General features: G+C 42.9%; 1 protein-coding gene across 10 annotated transcripts in view; it reads left to right on the top strand.

Annotated features, from left to right (window-relative positions):
- The window catches only part of ADAMTS17 (ADAM metallopeptidase with thrombospondin type 1 motif 17), a 372,624-nt gene that overhangs the window by 14,602 nt on the left and 345,095 nt on the right, over nt 1-12,927 (top strand). The window lies entirely within an intron of this gene.

Below are 12,927 nucleotides of genomic sequence, written 5' to 3'. Positions count from 1 at the left end.
TACCTCCATTTCATTTCTTTTTATGGCTGAGTAATATTCCATTGTATATATGTGCCACATCTTCTTTATCCATTCATCTGTCGATGGACATTTAGGTTGCTTCCATGTCCTGGCTATTGTAGATAGTGCTGCAATGAACATTTTGGTACATGACTCTTTTTGACCTATGGTTTTCTCAGGGTATATGCCCAGTAGTGGGATTGCTGGGTCGTATGGTAGTTCTATTTGTAGTTTTTTAAGGAACCTCCATACTGTTCTCCATAGTGGCTGTATCAATTTACATTCCCACCAACAGTGCAAGAGTGTTCCCTTTCCTCCACACCCTCTCCAGCATTTATTGTTTCTAGATTTTTTGATGATGGCCATTCTGACCGGTGTGAGATGATATCTCATTGTAGTTTTGATTTGCATTTCTCTAATGATTAATGATGTTGAGCATTCTTTCATGTGTCTGTAGGCCATCTGTATATCTTCTTTGGAGAAATGTCTATTTAGATCTTCTGCCCATTTTTGGATTGGGTTGTTCGTTTTTTTGTTATTGAGCTGCATGAGCTGCTTGTAAATCTTGGAGATTAATCCTTTGTCAGTTGCTTCATTTGCAAATATTTTCTCCCATTCTGAGGGTTGTCTTTTGGTCTTGTTTATGGTTTCCTTTGCTGTGCAAAAGCTTTTCAGTTTCATTAGGTCCCATTTGTTTATTTGTGTTCTTATTTCCATTTCTCTGGGAGCTGGGTCAAAAAGAATCTTGCTGTGATGTATGTCATAGAGTGTTCTGCCTATGTTTTCCTCTAAGAGTTTGATAGTGTCTGCCCTTACACTTAGGTCTTTAATCCATTTTGAGTTTATTTTTGTGCATGGTGTCAGGGAGTGTTCTAATTTCATACTTTTACATGTTCCTGTCCAATTTTCCCAGCACCACTTATTGAAGAGGCTGTCTTTTCTCCACTGTATATGCTTGCCTCCTTTATCAAAGATAAGTTGACCATATGTGTGTGGGTTTATCTCTGGGCTTTCTATCCTGTTCCATTGATCTATATTTCTGTTTTTGTGCCAATACCAAACTGTCTTGATTACTGAAGCTTTGTAATATAGTCTGAAGTCAGGGAGCCTGATTCCCCCAGCTCCATTTTTCGTTCTCAAGATGGCTTTGGCTATTCGGGGTCTTTTGTGTTTCCATACAAATTGTGAAATTTTTTGTTCTAGTTCTGTGAAAAATGCCAGTGGTAGTTTGATAGGGATTGCATTGAATCTGTAGATTGCTTTGGGTAGTAGAGACATTTTCACAATGTTGATTCTTCCAATCCAGGAACATGGTATATCTCTCCATCTATTTGTATCATCTTTAATTTCTTTCATCAGTGTCTTATAATTTTCTGCATACAGGTCTTTTGTCTCCTTAGGTAGGTTTATTCCTAGATATTTTATTCTTTTTGTTGCAATGGTAAATGGGAGTGTTTTCTTAATTTCACTTTCAGATTTTTCGTCATTAGTGTATAGAAATGCAAGAGATTTCTGTGCATTAATTTTGTATCCTGCTACTTTACCAAATTCATTGATTAGCTCTAGGAGTTTTCTGGTAGCATCTTTAGGATTCTCTATGTATAGTATCATGTCATCTGCAAATAGTGACAGCTTTACTTCTTCTTTTCCGATTTGGATTCCTTTTATTTCTTTGTCTTCTCTGATTGCTGTGGCTAGGACTTCCAGAACTATGTTGAATAATAGTGGTGAGAGTGGGCAACCTTGTCTTGTTCCTGATCTTAGTGGAAATGGTTTCAGTTTTTCACCATTGAGGACAATGTTGGCTGTGGGTTTGTCATATATGGCCTTTATTATGTTGAGGAAAGTTCCCTCTATGCCTACTTTCTGCAGGGCTTTTATCATAAATGGGTGTTGAATTTTGTCAAAAGCTTTCTCTGCATCTATTGAGATGATCATATGGTTTTTCTCCTTCAATTTGTTAATATGGTGTATCACATTGATTGATTTGCGTATATTGAAGAATCCTTGCATTCCTGGGATAAACCCCCCTTGATCATGGTGTATGATCCTTTTAATGTGCTGTTGGATTCTGTTTGCTAGTATTTTGTTGAGGATTTTTGCATCTATGTTCATCAGTGATATTGGCCTGTAGTTTTCTTTCTTTGTGACATCTTTGTCTGGTTTTGGTATCAGGGTGATGGTGGCCTCGTAGAATGAGTTTGGGAGTGTTCCTCCCTCTGCAATATTTTGGAAGAGTTTGAGAAGGATAGGTGTTAGCTCTTCTCTAAATGTTTGATAGAATTCGCCTGTGAAGCCATCTGGTCCTGGGCTTTTGTTTGTTGGAAGGTTTTTAATCACAGTTTCAATTTCAGTGCTTGTGATTGGTCTGTTCATATTTTCTATTTCTTCCTGGTTCAGTCTCGGCAGTTTGTGCATTTCTAAGAATCTGTCCATTTCTTCCAGGTTGTCCATTTTATTGGCATAGAGTTGCTTGTAGTAATCTCTCATGATCTTTTGTATTTCTGCAGTGTCAGTGGTTACTTCTCCTTTTTCATTTCTAATTCTATTGATCTGAGTCTTCTCCCGTTTTCTCTTGATGAGTCTGGCTAATGGTTTATCAATTTTGTTTATCTTCTCAAAGAACCAGCTTTTAGTTTCATTGATTTTTGCTATTGTTTCCTTCATTTCTTTTTCATTTATTTCTGACCTGATCTTTATAATTTCTTTCCTTCTGCTGGCTTTGGGGTTTTTTTGTTCTTCTTTCTCTAATTGCTTTAGGTGCAAGGTTAGGTTGTTTATTCGAGATGTTGCCTGTTTCTTGAGGTAGGCTTGTATTGCTATAAACTTCCCTCTTAGCACTGCTTTTGCTGTGTCCCATAGGTTTTGGGTCGTCGTGTCTCCATTGTCATTTGTTTCTAGGTATTTTTTGATTTCCCCTTTGATTTCTTCAGTAATCACTTCGTTATTAAGTAATGTATTGTGTAGCCTCCATGTGTTTGTATTTTTTACAGATCTTTTCCTGTAATTGATATCTAGTCTCATAGCGTCGTGGTCGGAAAAGATACTTGATACGATTTCAATTTTCTTAAATTTACCAAGGCTTGATTTGTGACCCAAGATATGATCTATCCTGGAGAATGTTCCATGAGCACTTGAGAAAAATGTGTATTCTGTTGTTTTTGGGTGGAATGTCCTATAAATATCAATTAAGTCCATATTGTTTAATGTATCATTTAAAGCTTGTGTTTCCTTATTTATTTTCATTTTGGATGATCAGTCCATTGGTGAAAGTGGGGTGTTAAAGTCCCCTACTATGATTGTGTTGCTGTCAATTTCCCCTTTCATGGCTGTTAGTATTTGCCTTATGTATTGAGGTGCTCCTATGTTGGGTGCATAAATATTTACAATTGTTATACCTTCCTCTTGGATCGATCCCTTGATCATTATATAGTGTCCTTCTTTGTCTCTTGTAATAGTCTTTATTTTAAAGTCAATTTTGTCTGATATGAGAGTTGCTACTCCAGCTTTCTTTTGATTTCCATTTGCATGGAATATCTTTTTCCATCCCCTCACTTTCAGTCTGTATGTGTCCCTAGGTCTGAAGTGGGTCTCTTGTAGACAGCATATGTATGGGTCTTGTTTTTGTATCCATTCAGCCAGCCTGTGTCTTTTGGTGGGAGCATTTAATCCATTTACATTCAAGGTAATTATCGATATGTATGTTCCTATTCCCATTTTCTTAAATGTATTGGGTTTGTTATTGTAGGTGTTTTCCTTCTCTTGTGTTTCTTGCCTAGAGAATTTCCTTTAGCATTTGTTGTAGAGCTGGTTTGGTGGTGCTGAACTCTCTCAGCTTTTGCTTGTCTGTAAAGGTTTTAATTTCTCCATCGAATCTGAATGAGATCCTTGCTGGGTAGAGTAATCTTGGTTGTAGGTTTTTCTCCTTCATGACTTTAAGTATATCCTGCCACTCCCTTCTGGCTTGCAGAGTTTCTGCTGAGAGATCAGATGTTAACCTTATGGGGATTCCCTTGTGTGTTATTTGTTTTTTTTCCCTTGCTGCCTTTAATATGTTTTCCTTATATTTAATTTTTGACAGTTTGATTAATATGTGTCTTGGCGTGTTCCTCCTTGGGTTTATCCTGTATGGGACTCTCTGTGCTTCCAGGACTTGATTAACTATTTCCTTTCCCATATTAGGGAAGTTTTCAACTATAATCTCTTCAAAAATTTTCTCAGTCCCTTTCTTTTTCTCTTCTTCTTCTGGTACCCCTATAATTCGAATGTTGGCACGTTTAATGTTGTCCCAGAGGTCCCTGAGACTGTCCTCAGTTCTTTTCATTCTTTTTTCTTTATCCTGCTCTGTAGTAGTTATTTCCACCATTTTATCTTCCAGGTCACTTATCCTTTCTTCTGCCTCAGTTATTCTACTATTGATCCCATCTAGAGTATTTTTAATTTCATTTATTGTGTTTTTCATCATTGCTTGGTTCCTCTTTAGTTCTTCTACATCCTTGTTAAATGTTTCTTGCATTTTGTCTATTCTATTTCCAAGATTTTGGATCATCCTTACTATCATTATTCTGAATTCTTTTTCAGGTAGACTACCTATTTCCTCTTCATTTGTTAAGTCCGGTGTGTTTTGAGCCTGCTCCTTCATCTGCTGTGTGTTTTTCTGTCGTCTCATTTTGCCTATCTTACTGTGTTTGGGGTCTCCTTTTCACAGGCTGCAGGTTCGTAGTTCCCGTTGTTTTTGGTATCTGTCCCCAGCGGCTAAGGTTGGTTCAGTGGGTTGTGTAGGCTTCCTGGTGGAGGGAACTAGTGCCTGAGTTCTGGTGGATGAGGCTAGATCTTGTCTTTCTGGTGGGCACGTCCACGTCTGGTGGTGTATTTTGGGGTGTCTGTGGCCTTATTATGACTTTAGGCAGCCTCTCTGCTAATGGATGGGGTTGTGTTCCTGTCTAGCTAGTTGTTTGGCATAGGGTGTCCAGCACTGTAGCTTGCTGGTCGTTGAGTGAAGCTGGGTCTTGATGTTGAGATGGAGATCTCTGGGAGATTTTTGCCGTTTGGTATTACGTGGAGCTGGGAGGTCTCTTGTGGACCAGTGTTCTGAAGTTGGCTCTCCCACCTCAGAGGCACGGCCCTGATGCCTGGCTGGAGCACCAAGAGCCTTTCATCCACACGGCTCAGAGTAAAAGGGAGAAAAAATAGAAAGAAAGAAAGAAAGAGGCTATAATATAGTGAAGTAAAATAAAGCTATTGTAAAGCAAAGCTATACAGACAAAATCTCACCCAGAAGCATATACATATACACTCACAAAAAAAAGGAAAAGGGGAAGAATTAATATCTCCTGCTCCCAGAGTCCCCCTCCTGAATTTGGGCTGATTCGTTGTCTATTCAGGTATTCCACAGGTGCAGGCACATCAAGTTGTTTGTGGAGCTTTAATCCGCTGCTTCTGAGGCTGCTGGGAGAGATTTCCCCTTCTCTTCCCTGTTCGCACAGCTCCCGGGGTTCAGCTTTGGATTTGGACCCTCCTCTGCGTGTAGGTCGCCTGAGGGCATCTGTTCCCCGCCCAGACAGGACGGGGTTAAAGGAGCAGCTGCTTTGGGGGCTCTGGCTCACCCAGGCCGCGGGGAGGGAGGGGTACAGAGGAGGCGGGGCGAGCCTGCGGCGGCCGAGGCCGGCATGACGTTGCACCAGCTCGAGGCGCGCAGTGCGTTCTCCCGGGGATGTTGTCCCCGGATCCCGGGACCCTGGCAGTGGCGGGCTGCACAGGCTCCCGGGAGGGGAGGTGTGGAGAGTGACCTGTGCTCACACACAGGCTTTTTGGAGGCGGCAGCAGCAGCCCCAGCGTCTCACGCCCGTCTCTGGGGTCCGCGCTGATCGCCGTGGCTTGCGCCCTTCTCTGGAGTTCGTTTAGGCGGCGCTCTGAATCCCCTCTCCTTGCGCGCAGCGAAACAAAGAGGCAAGAAAAAGTCTCTTGCCTCTTCGGCAGCTGCAGACCTTTTCCCGGTCTCCCTCCCGGCTAGCTGTGGTGCGCCAACCCCTTCAGGCTGTGTTCACGCCGCCAGCCCCAGTCCTCTCCCTGCGATCCGACCGCAGCCCGAGCCTCAGCTCCCAGCCCCGCCCGCCCCGGCGGGGGAGCAGACAAGCCTCTCGGGCTGGTGAGCGCCGCTCGGCGCCGAGCCTCTGTGCGGGAATCTCTCCGATTTTCCCTCTGCGCCCCTGTTGCTGTGGGATCCGCGCTGATAGCCGCGGCTCGCGCCCTTCTCTGGAGTTCGTTTAGGCGGCGCTCTGAATCCCCTCTCCTTGCCCGCCGCGAAACAAAGAGGCAAGAAAAAGTCTCTTGCCTCTTCGGCAGCTGCAGACTTTTTCCCCGGACTCCCTCCCGGCTAGCTGTGGTGCGCTAACCCCTTCAGGCTGTATTCACGCTGCCAGCCCCAGTCCTCTCCCTGCGATCCGACCGAAGCCCGAGCCTCAGCTCCCAGCCCCGCCCGCCCCGGCGGCTAAGCAGACAAGCCTCTCGGGCTGGTGAGTGCTGCTCGGCGCCGAGCCTCTGTGCGGGAACCTCTCCGCTTTGCCCTCCGCACCTCTGTGGCTGCGCTCTCCTCCGTGGCTCTGAAGCTCCCCCCCTCTGCCCCCCGCAGTCTCCGCCCGCGAAGGGGCTCCTAGTGCGTGGAAACCTTTCCTCCTTCACGGCTCCCTCCCACTGGTGCAGGTGCCGTCCCTATTCTTTTGTCTCTGTTATTTCTTTTTTCTTTTGCCCTACCCAAGTACGGGGGGAGTTTCTTGCCTTTTTGGAGGTCGGACGTTTTCTGCCAGCGTTCAGTGGGTGTTCTGTAGGAGCAGTTCCACGTGTAGATGTATTTCTACTGTATCTGTGGGAAGGAATGTGATCTCCGCGTCTTACTCTTCCGCCATCTTCTCTCTCAACTTTTCTTTCTTCCTTTTGATGATGTCTTTCAATACTTTTATTTTTTCCGACTCTAAGAAGATTTCTTTGTAGATGGTAATTTTTCCCTACATTGAAATTATTTTTTCTGACTCTATGAAGATTTCTTTGTAGATGGTAAATTTTCCCTACTCTGGTTATTCCCAAGCCTTCAGTGAAATCTGTGATTTATATCCATCTGCCTGGTGTGTTATTTTAAACGTTAGCCAGCTGACCCTATCTGGGTCAATCGGTGGATTGTTTTCTCTCTCTCCTCTCAAAGTAAATGACTAGTGGTCATTCTAAATCTTTGTGCATTTTCTGCAGCTGATCTGACCATATTGTTTCAGAGGCAGGGGGATGACTCTAAGGCAGAGGTTCTCAGCCCTGGCTGTCCATTGGCATCAGCTGGGAAACTTTAACAACTAGTCACACCCAGCTCCTGCCCCCAGAGAGCCGCTTTTATTGGTCTGGGGTGCAGCCTGGGCATCTAGCGATTTGAAACCTCTCCAGGTGGTTCTAACGTTCAGCTGGTGCTGAGAACTGCTGCGCTAAGTTTCAGACGTGATTAATAGCACCTGTGGGCCATCGGAAGTGGGTTTTCTCAGGTGAGAACCACCAAGCAGGGCCATACAGTGAAACCCAAGGACAAATACGTTTTATTCTTACTTTCCCTTTGCTCCAGCCAGTGCTCGTCAGCTGCTAGTCAGTGACCAGAAACCCTGGGTGCCTGTGGATGATATCATGGAATATTTGTCTAATTACCAGCTGCCATCCTCTTTAGGGGTGTGATAGCAAGGATTGCTGACAAAATGATAAATTGTGTTTGTGTTTGCATTTTTGTCCCTAAGGCTAGTTTGGAGGCAGTCTTCTGAGAGACTGTTTTGCCTTTAGTGAAGGAAATAAAATGAACAAAACCAGGGGGTTTATTCCCAGCCCCCAAATCTCACATCAGCATGCTCTGCCATGCAGGAGGGACATGTATATTTAAGGTGGTGCCAACTCAAGCTCTGTCCTGGGTAGGAACACAGACATAGGAGAAAGATACAGACTTTGCTTCTGGTCCTTCTTGCTTTGTGTGAAATAGTAAACTTTGTTGCTGTGTTGGGAAAGACAACAGGCCTTCTAAGAGGCTTAGCTAATAAGCAGTCAATTAGGCCCTATCTAGTTTGGATTAACTTTCAAACATTGGGGGTTTAGAAACTGGGAAAATTAATTTACTGGGACTCCAGCAAAATACATTCTTGAAGTTTCCTGGAAAGATTAATCAGATTAATCCACGATTTCCCATGGGAACATGTTCTTTATGGCTGAGCATGGCAGCCATAGGTGTAATTGTGCCTTGGCATTGATCTGTGTTATTCCACCTTGGACATGGCCTTGGGGTAGCCAGCTGGCTCACGCAGGTGAGGAGCAGTCTGATAACTCTTTCTCCTCCATGACGCACTCAATTTACCTGCGAGCTGAGTCTGGGTAAGCTGCCATGTTGCCTTGGGGGATAGAGGGACTGACACAGGAAAGGCCACCTGGGAGGAATCACTGCCTTCTCTTTGGTACTATAGAGGTTGCATTTCTAGCAGTCTTCGGGGCTTCCAGAGAGGGGACAGATGGATCCTATTTCCTTTACAGCGTCTTACTCTAGGACCTTATAAATTAATTTAAAAAATATCACTCCAGGGCTTCCCTGGTGGCGCAGTGGTTGAGAATCTGCCTGCCAATGCAGGGGACACGGGTTCGAGCCCTGGTCTGGGAAGATCCCACATGCCATGGAGCAGCTGGGCCCGTGAGCCACAATTACTGAGCCTGCACTTCTGGAGCCTGTGCTCGGCAACAAGAGAGGCCGTGATAGTGAGAGGCCTGCACACCGCGATGAAGAGTGGCCCCCGCTTGCCGCAATTGGAGAAAGCCCTCGCACAGAAACGAAGACCCAACACAGTCAAAAATAAGTAAATAAAAAAAAAAAATTACTAACATTAAAAAAAAAAAATATCATTCCAGCTTGGAACTTCGCATGAAAATATGGAGGCTGTGAGCCTTTTTTCTTTTTCTTTTTTAAAAATTATTTATTTATTTATTTATTTTGGTGAGCATGAGTTTTTGAAGATATTTTTGGCTGTTCTCAAACACTAAAATGGTACTTTGGATATTTTGAAATGTTTCTTGATTTTGTTTTTTAATATTTTATTTATTTATTTTGGCTGTGCTGGGTCTTCGCTGCAGCATGCCGACGCTTAGTTGCGGCATGCGGACTTCTTAGTTGCGGCATGCATGTGGGATCTAGTTCCCCACCAAGGATCGAACCCGGGACCCCTGCATTGGGAGCGCAGAGTCTTACCCACTGGACTGCCAGGGAAGTCCCTGTTTCTTGATTTTTTGAGTGGTTATTTTGACTTCAAAACTTTTTGTCTGCCTGCTATGCTTATTTTAATTTCTCCATTCAGATTCAGTTTAGAATCTTCCCACTAGCATTTTCGTGGTTTTTAGTAACAATTTGAATCTCTTCTCATCCACTATGGTAGATGTAACATGTGGATGGTTGAAGTAGATTGTAAAATAATGAAACTAGTTTCCTATGAGGCACTGTCAAAGTAGGAATCCTGCAACGTTTTGCATAGTGGTGGGCTCTTTAGAACGCAAATACACCAATGCCATTCAGCAGTGGTGCCTGTGAAGTCACTGATGTTTTCTTTATAGTTTGTTTTGTTACGATTGTTTTAAAAAACAGTGCAGTAATTTTATAGTATTGTTTCATTAATTTATAGCATTCTGAAGTTAATTTTAGTGAGTAGAGGATACCATAACGATTCAGAAATTGTGTATTGCCAATTTATGCAAGAATTTGCATGTGTAATAATATCTGTATATACTCTGTAATAAATAAATGGTTGGGACTTGTGTTTTGTGTCACTTAAGATTCATTTGGTTGGAAATGACAGAAATCAAACTGGCTTCAATACTAATGACATCACTGCCATGGGCTCCTGGAGCTGAGGAGCAGAGCAGGAGGTTGGACCTCAGGTCAGCCTTGGCCACAGCAGTTCTGTATCTGACAGCTTTGTCCTCAGCTGGCTTCTCTTCTGGTGATAAAGAGGCAACTGGGCTGAGGAGATAAACTCTTCTGTTTAATCAGGGTTGACTTGGATCATGACTTGAGTTCCTTTCAGTTCACCACTGGTTTCAAGCGTCTTGAGGCTAAGAGTAGAAGAGCTTAGCTCAGTCCCCACATGACTATGGAGTTGTCACTCTGCCTTCCATCCTTGTCCTGACTTCCTGAAAGTCAGGTAAAAGTCTGGTAGAATAGATTCAGGACACCTCTAATCCAGATAGAATCCATCATTCCAGCCCATGTGGTTGATAAGACTGCCTGGCTCCTTCCAACTTCACAGGGTCCTTATCAGATGCTAATTAACTCCTCATCCCACCTGTGCCTGGGATAAACATGGCTACTGGTTTTTGCTCATTAGGAAGGGCTCAATCCCTCTGAAATTTAGTTCCTCTAAACTTCTTTGAGACCTTAGCTCTCCAGTGGGTAAAGCAAAATATGATTTCGTTGTTTATCCAGTGTTTTTTGTTGTTTCAGTGGTGGTGATGGTCTTCCATGTTTTTCTGCATCTTAAGTGGAAGAAGAACCCAAAGGAAATGGAATTAAATTTGTACTTTGAGTTTTTTCATGTTAATATTTTAAGTATGTATTCACATATGAAAATATTAAATCCAAAAAGAGACACCAGTATTTTAAGAATTATTATTCCTGGAGAAAGAGAAGAATGATGGTAGAGACCCAACTCTGTCTCCCTTGCGTGTGACCCCAGAAGTGTCCCTTGGCATCTCTGTGCCTCTGTATTAGTTTGCTGGGGCTGCTGGAACAAACTACCACAGACCTGGCAGCTTGAACAACAGGCATTCACTTCCTCACAGTTTTGGAGTCTAGAAGTCTGAGATCACTGTGTGGGCAGGGTTGGTTTCTTCTGAGGCCTCTCTCCTTAGCTTGTAGACGGCAGTCTTCTTCCTGTGTCCTCTTATGGTCTCATGGTCTATGCACGTCTGTGTCCTAATCTCCTCTTCTTTTAAGAATGTCAGTTATATTGGATTAGAGCCCACCCTAATGATCCCAATTTCACTTAATTACCTCCTTAAATCCCCTATCTGCAAACTCGGTCATATTCGAAGGTACTGAGGATTAGAGTACACAGTTCAGCCCACAATGGCCTCTGTTTTCTCATCTGTAACATTGATATGATGCAGGTCTTGTCTGCTTCTCAGGGTTATTGCTGAAGAACACAGAGGTGAGAGGGTGATGGTACTGCTTCCAGCCACATTGGTGGGGGGAATGTTCATAAGAACACTTACAAATGCCTAAGAGGCAACAAACAAACTTAGAGGAAATTAGGAATGGGCTGTATAAAGGGACCCTTTCTATAAGAATAGATATCATAGTTGGCTGGTCATCATCTATTCATAGTTTTTTCTTGATAAATAGGAAAGGAGCTGTGTAGACTCAGGCAACTTTAGAAAGGACTGGGCCACTGAGCTTCAGTTTCATCATCTGCACCTGACTAATACCATCTACCTCTTGGGAGTTTTGTGAGTTTTAAATGAGATAATGCATACTTGGCACTTAGCAACTAACCAATATTAGTTGCAGCTGCTGTGGTTATAATTATGATTTGTATCCCCATTCTTTAATATCAGAGGACCACTTCAGTGCCCTTGTTCTGTATTAAGTGGGAAAGAAAGAGAAACTCTGTGAGAGCACTGAGTGAAAGCTAAAGGTTCTCATTATTATTCTTGAATCTGTCATTCTTGCCTCTTGAGAAAATCTGTAATGCAATCAGGGAATCTTAGTGTTTCCAGACTGGAAGTTACCCTTAAAGGTCATATGCTCTCATTTTTGTTTATTCAGTCATCAAGTATTCATTGACCCTCTAGACAATGAACATACTGTGGTGGGCATGACACAGCATGGTCCCTGCCTCCAGGAAGCTCATAAGGGAGATAGAAGTAAACAAAGGTAGCAGGTATAAATTATTTTTGTAAAATATTTAAAACGGGGGAAAAAAGCACAAAACAAAAACTGAAGGCCCACATACCCACTATTCAGACTTAACCCATGTTAGGATCTGGTCACGTCTGCTTTGGAACATCTTTTTCTTGAGAGAAACTAACATTTATGGATATGAGTGAGTATCCTTCCACCCCACCCCTTATCATCCCTCTAGCTTACTGTCCAGAAGAAACCACCATCCTGAGGTTGGTGTGAATCCTTCCTATCCATGTTTTTTTAAACTATTATGGCATTTGTGATATATAGTCATAAACTGCATGTTGTGTTGTTTTGTATGTTTTAACATTTACATAAGTGGCTTCGTACTGTGCAGTTTGCTTTTATCACTTACAATAACGTTTTAGGTTTATCCATGTTCCTTTTCTTTTTTAACATTCTCTAGATTTAATCAAGTTGCTTTTTTCCTAACTTTTTCAGAATACTTAGCTCATTAAACTTTACTCTTTCTTAATTTTTAATGTATATATTTGAGGCTATACATTTTCCTCCAAGCATACTTTTAACTGCATACAAATTTTGATATGTAATATTTCCAGTATCCAGTTCTAAGTATTCTCCAAGTTCCATAATAGTTTTTTCCTAGAGGGGCAGTACAGTGTAGGTACTTAAGAATTTACAGATATGCCTATTGGGTTTGTATATATTTATTTATTTATATTTTTGGCTGTGTTGGGTCTTCATTGCTGGATATGCGCTTCCTTTAGTTGTGGCGAGCAGGGACTACTCTTCGATGCGGTGCACGGGCTTCTCGTTGCAGTGGCTTCTCTTGTTACGGAGCACAGGCTCTAGGCACACGGGCTTCAGTAGTTGTGGCATGCGGGCTCAGTAGTTGTGGCTTGCCAGCTCTAGAGCGCAGGCTCAGTAGTTGTGGTGCATGGGCTTAGTTGCTCCACGGCATGTGGGATCTTCCCGGATCAAGGCTTGAACCCATGTCCCCTGCATTGGCA

The sequence above is a fragment of the Balaenoptera acutorostrata genome, chromosome 3 (assembly GCF_949987535.1).
Source record: "Balaenoptera acutorostrata chromosome 3, mBalAcu1.1, whole genome shotgun sequence".
Classification (NCBI taxonomy): Eukaryota; Metazoa; Chordata; class Mammalia; order Artiodactyla; family Balaenopteridae; genus Balaenoptera; species Balaenoptera acutorostrata.
The sequence above is the reverse complement of the archived record's forward strand: the minus strand, read 5'-3'. Positions and strand labels throughout refer to the sequence as shown.